The following is a 7617-nucleotide window of genomic DNA, read 5'->3' as shown; positions in this document are numbered from 1 at the left end:
TCTGTATCTCATAATATACAAGTAAAGGGACTATGATTTCAAATTTAATTTATTTACTTGACTTTATCACAAGAGACTACACAAAAGAAAGCAATAATTATTTAATCCAGTACCTATCTTAATGTTTATAATTATAATAACGTAACCTGAGGGTAATTTTCAAGGATTAGGCGATAAGAAAACATATTATTGGCCAAATTTTAAGAAATTGAATGCAGATAATGTAGTAAAAAAATCTTTAAATAATATAATTTTAAATAAGCTCTTTTTGTATAATATTAATTAAAAGAAAGAAAAAGTAATAATATAATATCTTTATCTAGTATTAACCTTTTCCATTTATTGCTCATTTTTATTTTACTGCCCTGCAACAAATCAACTTTCTGCACCTGTTTTAAGAATTGTTTAATAAGGTCACTTTAAAAAATATATCTGTATCCATCTGATATTAAAAAAATGCTTAAAACATAAATATTTTGAATATAAAGATTAAATTGAAGACCATGGTTACCCTGTTTTATATTAAGACGTTTTGTATTCCCGGAATTCGGGGTTACTTGGAAAATTTGTTAAGGAGCAAACATGTATGAAGCGTGTATGAGACTGGCAATTATTAAAAAGATGATAAGGATATTGTTTGTCTTCTTTGTAGTTCAAGAATAAATTAGAGTCTTGAAAATTCCCATAATCTGATTCACAAAGAGGGTGTAGATTAGGTTAATGTTTAATTACCTAATACGTAAATTTTAATAATCATTTATTTTACGTTCATAAAAATAAAAATAAAATACGTTTATTTTGGAACACAAGATCATCATGGTATCACTTATTCCACGTCATTAAATTCGAGCTTGTTGGCATCCCGACTCATCGGCAAAGAAGACAGAGGGTGTTGGCCGAGAGAATAAAGCCGGCGTAAAAAACTCTCGTTACTCTTTTAAAAAAAAAGCAAATCATCAAACAATTCTACAATATTTAAAACAAATATAGCAAATAAATTAGAAGTAGCATGCCCAACACTACTCCCAGGCCCTTTTATCAACTATATAATCACTAACTTTATAGTCAGCCTTTTTACACAGCTTTTCTTTAATACACATCTTAAATTTAATAATAGGCAGAGATAAAAGAGCCTCTGGGAATTTAATAAAGAAGAGTATATAGATTGTCCATCAATTACCAACAGGCCATAAGATTTAAGCTTCTACGATAGTGTTTTTAAATATAGTTGGTTTTAAGGCGTAGGCTTACAGGCTTCAGCTTGCGACTCCCATCATTGGGGTGATTAAACATGATACAGAAATCTAAGCGCTTTACTTATAAAGTTGTATCGCTACATATTTTTTTATAGGAAAATACTTTTCATCAAATCAGAATTTGCGTTGTCCAATACCATATGATACTTAGGAATTCAGAGATTATAGATTTGCGTTTTGTGAATTCCGCAATCTCGACTAAAACGTCGCAATCATAAGTATGTATAATTATTTTTAAAAATCGTGAACTACGGCTGCGGTAAACATGCCAATATCTTGGCAGCTTCACAAATATGTACTATGCATCATAATACTGCTCCCTAATTATACTATATGCTTGACATGTGTAGAAGGTCCGGGCCTTGAGGTAATAAAGTTAACTTATTTAATAAAAAGAAAGTCCAAGAAATATTCATCAACAATTTGCCTAAATAATAAAACATAGTATCAAAATATATGAACATATAGTTTAAGACGGGTTCACAACTAAATTAAGGGTAATCTCCTAAATACCTTGTGTGTGTGTAAATTACCTTAACTCACGTTTAATCTTAGTGTGTGTAAATTTAATACACACAGAGGAACACCCCGTTCTAGTTAAAGCGAAATCTAAAGAAGCCTTATCTAATTAACTGCACCCAACAGCGGTAATTAAGCGTTACACAACGACTAATTATTGGAAAATTAATTTTCAAAGGAATTTCCGTAGTATTAAACTAAACCGCAATGTACGAGATAGTTATTTATTTATCTTTCCTAGGTAAGAAATAGATTTGGTTAAGCGTAAAAATATGTATATGAGCACGTTATATAAATTCAATATTATGTGGCATAGATTTTACGCCACTTTTATTTATTCATTCAAAGAAATTCCATAGATACGATATCTGGTAAAATAAGAAACAAAAGTTAAAAAGTTTAACGTAACATTACTTTCAGCCGAAAATAAGTTTATATAGTAATTTTACCAATAAAAACTCTTTGAACTTATATGATTAACGTAATACGTAACGTACGTAATTTATAATTAAAGCCTGTGAATCGTAATTAATGTGTCTAATTGTATACTTTAATTGTACAAGATATACGTAGTTTACGTATACGAGTTTTATAAAGTCAGTTCAATGCTTTTCTTATACGGGGCAAAAGACTATTTAGAATAAAGTTAATAGGAAAGCCCTCTCTCTCTTTCTGATTTTCCTTTTTTATAAACAAAAATCTATCACTAACACAACACTATTCTTATAATCGATACGATAAGGTTGAAAAAAATGAAATTAATAAAGATGTCGAAGGCGTCGGAGATAGTATTCTGTATGGTATATTATTTAACAATCTTCAACTAATTTTGAACATTACAGGTATAGTTCTTGGTGCATCACACACCACATTGACAAGAGAAGATTTTTATGACTTTTTCAATTTGTTCTCCGTGGATGTGGCGTATATGAAGGACTTAGGCGAATCCTCGAATTGTACCAAATGTCCTGCCGTATATTACCCAGTGTGTGGATCAGATAACTACACGTATACAAATGAATGTAAATTATATTGTCTTAATATAGCGAAGAAGAAGGAAGAGCCCGTTTTTAAAGTTAGAAGCGGGCCGTGTTTCATTTTTCCGGATTTAAATGATGAATAACTTTTATTGCGGACATAAACGAGTATCATACATTTATATTTTGTTTTCATTATTATTATTATTATTTTTATACTAACTGGGGCTGGAGGCTCACCTGATGTTAAGTGATACCGCCGCCCATGGACACTCTCAAAGCCATGGGCTCGCGAGTCCGTTGCGGCCTTTTATGTAATAATAATAGAAAATACTTTTTTATTTGGCTTTAATGCATGGCATGTGATACATTGTTGCAGCTACTTGCAAACATTATGTAAAAGAAAACTTGGCGATTAAAAAGAGTGAAGTGTACATTGTGCTACCTATATTATGAATAAACGATTTCGACTTTGACTTTGATCTTATTAACACTTGAAGTTTGAAGGAATGTTATTGAAAATTAAAATTGAGTATGTAGGGTTGAGACTACTGTTGTGTGTCAGGTACCAATTTGTGACAAAACAAATTCATAACAATACTTTAGAGTCTTGTTATGAATATGTTTCAAAGCTGTTTGTTTTGTTTAGGCAAAGCGATTGACGGTTAGTATCAAAAGTGTTCACTTTTGAGAGCGTTTCGTTCTGTTAATCGCAAAATACTGCAGTTTTAAACACCGTTTTTCTCTCATTTGATCTGAATATCTTCAATACATGGCTTCTAACTTCAACTCTTATATCTGCAATAGCCTTTGTGGCCTATTTGTTAATGAACACAGCATTTGATATTTGGCAATACAATACAAACATCGTGAGGAACCCAGGATGTCCAAATCAAAAAAATCGACGACATATGTGAGAAGGCTTATATATGTACAAAGAAATAAAAACGATCAATTATCTGGAGAAGAACCAAAGTTTTCCATACTCTTTAATACGTACTAAACTGGAAAATTACTCATTACTTAAAAACATTAATTAGCCTTATAATTGTTCTGAGGTGTTTCATACTCGTTTGGTCTGACTGCGCCGGAATGCATTATAGTGAGTGCACTTTAATTAAAACTATTCTGAATGTAATTTAAATTGTAAGATTTCATCTTGTGCATTTTCGTATAAATTTTTAATTATCGCCGAAACCGGAGCAGATATTTGGAGCAGGAGCAGGAGCAGATAGAGAGATTCATGGTCGGCCATTATAGCATTCCTAATGATAGATTGTAGACTAAAGTCGATTCAGGGATCAACAACAATTTAATCTGTTCCGAGATTGAAAACAAAAGATAACTTTTTCATATTAAAAATACCATCTTTCTCCTATGTCACTAACACAGTAAAACCTATTCCTACAAGTAATGTTGGTCTAGTGATTAAGGGCCTGTTTAACAATGTCCGGATAAGTTCCAAATAAGCTATTTGTTACTTATTGGTAGGATAAACATTATTTTTGCGTTTCACGACTGTCAGATAGCGCTATACGTCATGAAAATCGAAGTATCTTATTTGGAACATTTATCTTTCGAATAATTTATGTGTTGCATAGCTATTTGGCACTTTATCCATACATTGTGAAACAGGGCCTAAGAGTATTATACTATGTGGTCGTGCCTTCAAAATCTTTATGAGCGATTCACACATTTATCAAATCACAAATAATTAAAGAACTCCATTGGAGACATTCAAGCCTATTCGAGCTTAAAAAAAGGTATAACAATATTTTAGGTCTCAGATCTCTGTAGGTCAGTCTTCCGTGCCTGAGATACGCCTAAGATATTTCGGTCTTATGCATACCTGTTCCCTCGCGTTCTCTCATCGTACAAACGAGTATTAAACGTTCATATAGATAAAATGACATTAGCGCACAGTAGTGGATTGAACATTCCTCAGGGATGAGAGTCGAATGCTGAACCCTCTACGCTGTTCTTATATTAGATCTATGGTAAACTGTTTATTAATGACCGGTAACCCTTAATAAGAGACTCTAAGATCTACTGATTAGAGACAATAAATTATTCAACGAAATATACTTATGAATAGTAAATATACCATTTTTAATTTTTTGCTGTAATCAATTTAATTAAATATCTTAATATAGTTTTTACTTTCTCCGAAATCTCCTATTAGTATATTCTGTAACTAAGTTCATGTACCTACTTAAAATATTATAAAAAAATGCAGTTTTAATTTATACGTATCCATTATTTCTGCGTATTTAACTATAAAGTGAACTAAACGATAATTTTTAAATTATGGATAATATCATTATGTCAGACGAGGAATTCCGTTCTTCGCGTGATGTGATGTAATATATATATTTCGATAGATTTCCCCTTAAGGAAAATGATAATATAAACCATAGTAACTTGTTTTAACTTACTTACTTTAATATAACTAAATTAAAGGATCATTTTCAAAAAGGGACGAAAATTTTGTTGAGCAAAAATTTTTTGTGCCAATGTTTTGAATACGCGACAATTGGTTGGCATAATCCTGTTAATCGGATTTAAAATGTCGTCTGACCTCAAACCTGCGCCACAGTTCTATAATAGAAGCAGTTGCTAATAAAAATTGTTTTATTCCACTTTAATTATCACAAAAATCCATCTGTACTTTATTCAAGTTCAAAATCAGTCATTCATATAGGTAACACAATGTACACTTATAGACGGCAAAAGCAGAAATGTATATGAAATGCTTCTAATTCTATTTACTACCAGTTCTCAAATCAAGGGCGTAGAACGGAATAGGAGAACTGGCAATAAACTCTCCGCCACTCTTTTAATCGTCAAGTTTTTGTTTTAAGCTAACTAATGCAACAGCTCGAACTTCCTCTTTTACGTACACAAAGACGCATTCTCTTTCTGAGTTGTGACTTAACTAGTAACATTAGTCCGCATCACATCTGCGGCGTTTATCATTCTTGTGAGTTCTTTCACGGATGACACAGTCGAGAGTGTAAATTGTTACCTATTATTAATATTTAACTGTTAACAGGCTTTAAATTTTATTGTATAGTCGCTTTATCTTTATGTGGTATAGTTTTGAATTAATTTTAAAGTAGGACCTTTAGTTTAGTTCTTATAATTTTTGCCTGCTTTGTGATTTCCTTTGTGATTACTTTTTTTTATTTCTTTGAAATAAGTTCCTAGTTGTTATGGAACTAAGAAAATTGTTATGATTTTTAAAACATCTGCAAGCCCAGTTTGTTTCATACCGTTTTTGTGTTTTTAATAATATAATTTTTAGTCTTGCGTTGCTAAATTTGGACCGATAAGGTTTTATATTTTTATAAATCAGAAAAAAAAAATTTATTTCAATTAACATAAATTGTTGATGTCACAAATTATCGTTAAATTTTGACTTATATTGAGAAACCTAAAAAACACATGATACATAACTCAATAAAGGTTGAGTTGTGAGGGGTTTTAGACATTATAGTTATACTATTGTTTTTTGTATAACTATAATTTCTAAAGCCCTCCTGTACATCAATTTTACTTGAAGTCATAATTACGTAAACCACATACGTCACTGATGCTTAAAAAAATATATGGCCTAAAAAACAACATGGAACAATCCAAAGGCACTGGCATTGATTTATTATTAAGTTTTTATATGTATTCAACTGAATTGCCATAAAACGAGCAATTCAATTTACCATTTCAGTATAGTTTCTCTAAATATGTTTTGTTAATAGCACTTCTAATAAAAAATACCGTTATAATTATTCTGTCACCGAATCCTCAGTGATGGAGCTTACGGTACATTTTGTTATATACGGTACAATGCTGGCGAATATAATCGGACTTTTTCAGCACAAAATTTTGAAACTAGGTCATCGTTTAGTGTTTCAGTTTAGACTGTAGTATTTTTATACAAGTGTTTTAGGCATAAAGAAGAGCTGCGGTAATGAGAACAATAAATTTGGGGTTTGAGTTTTTAGTAAAAGTTGAAAAAAAAATACGTTTCATACTTTGGTGCTTGGCTGAGAAAATAGATTATAAATCTACGCATCATATACTGAAACGTCCAATAGACTATAATAAGAATACTGACCAGAATAATCTAGGCTTGTTTTGTCGCATCATAGTACAGATTACATAAAATTTATGACAGGCAAACTTAATCGTCTTATTATAAAATCGTGGTTATTATAGTATAAACGTCACAGATAAATTATCTATATTTAAAAAAAATGAATCTCTGTTCCTGTATCTCGTCAAAAATGGACAGACGTATTTATCAATTTATGGTTGCTACATTTGTTCATGGACGGTTTAACCGGAAAAGGAGTGGAAAGGAAAAATTAAAAATACTAAAAACGGCTATTGAATTTTCCAATACCTGGTTTTACTTTAATAATATTTAATGAAATCAATTATTTCATGAAATGATCTTTTCTAAATGAAATGCCAATAATTTGCTGGCATTAAGTAAAACGACTTGAATGTAACGGCAATAATACATACAATTTTTAACAACAGCAATATTATGACATAACCTGTCAAGCTGTCCTTCAAATATTACATTTTGCTTTTAGATAACATTTCCGTGTTTCATTTTCGGTGTACTTTATTTCGAAGACAGCTTTGCATTACAAAATCTCAGCCCGAAATACACATTAATTTTTTATCATTTTACGTTTACGTCGCTCGTGTAGTTTAAGAGAACCAATTTTATTTCATAAAAATATACCGAATATTAAATGGATATGAAAAATGTACTAAAGTTATTGTATAGAATATACTGGCCTGAAATAAATATATGAGGCCATTGTGAATTAAATCGTCGAAATATATTTGAACAC

This window comes from Pieris rapae, chromosome 7 (genome assembly GCF_905147795.1).
Source record: "Pieris rapae chromosome 7, ilPieRapa1.1, whole genome shotgun sequence".
Lineage (NCBI taxonomy): Eukaryota > Metazoa > Arthropoda > Insecta > Lepidoptera > Pieridae > Pieris > Pieris rapae.
Note: the sequence above shows the minus strand (reverse complement) of the source record.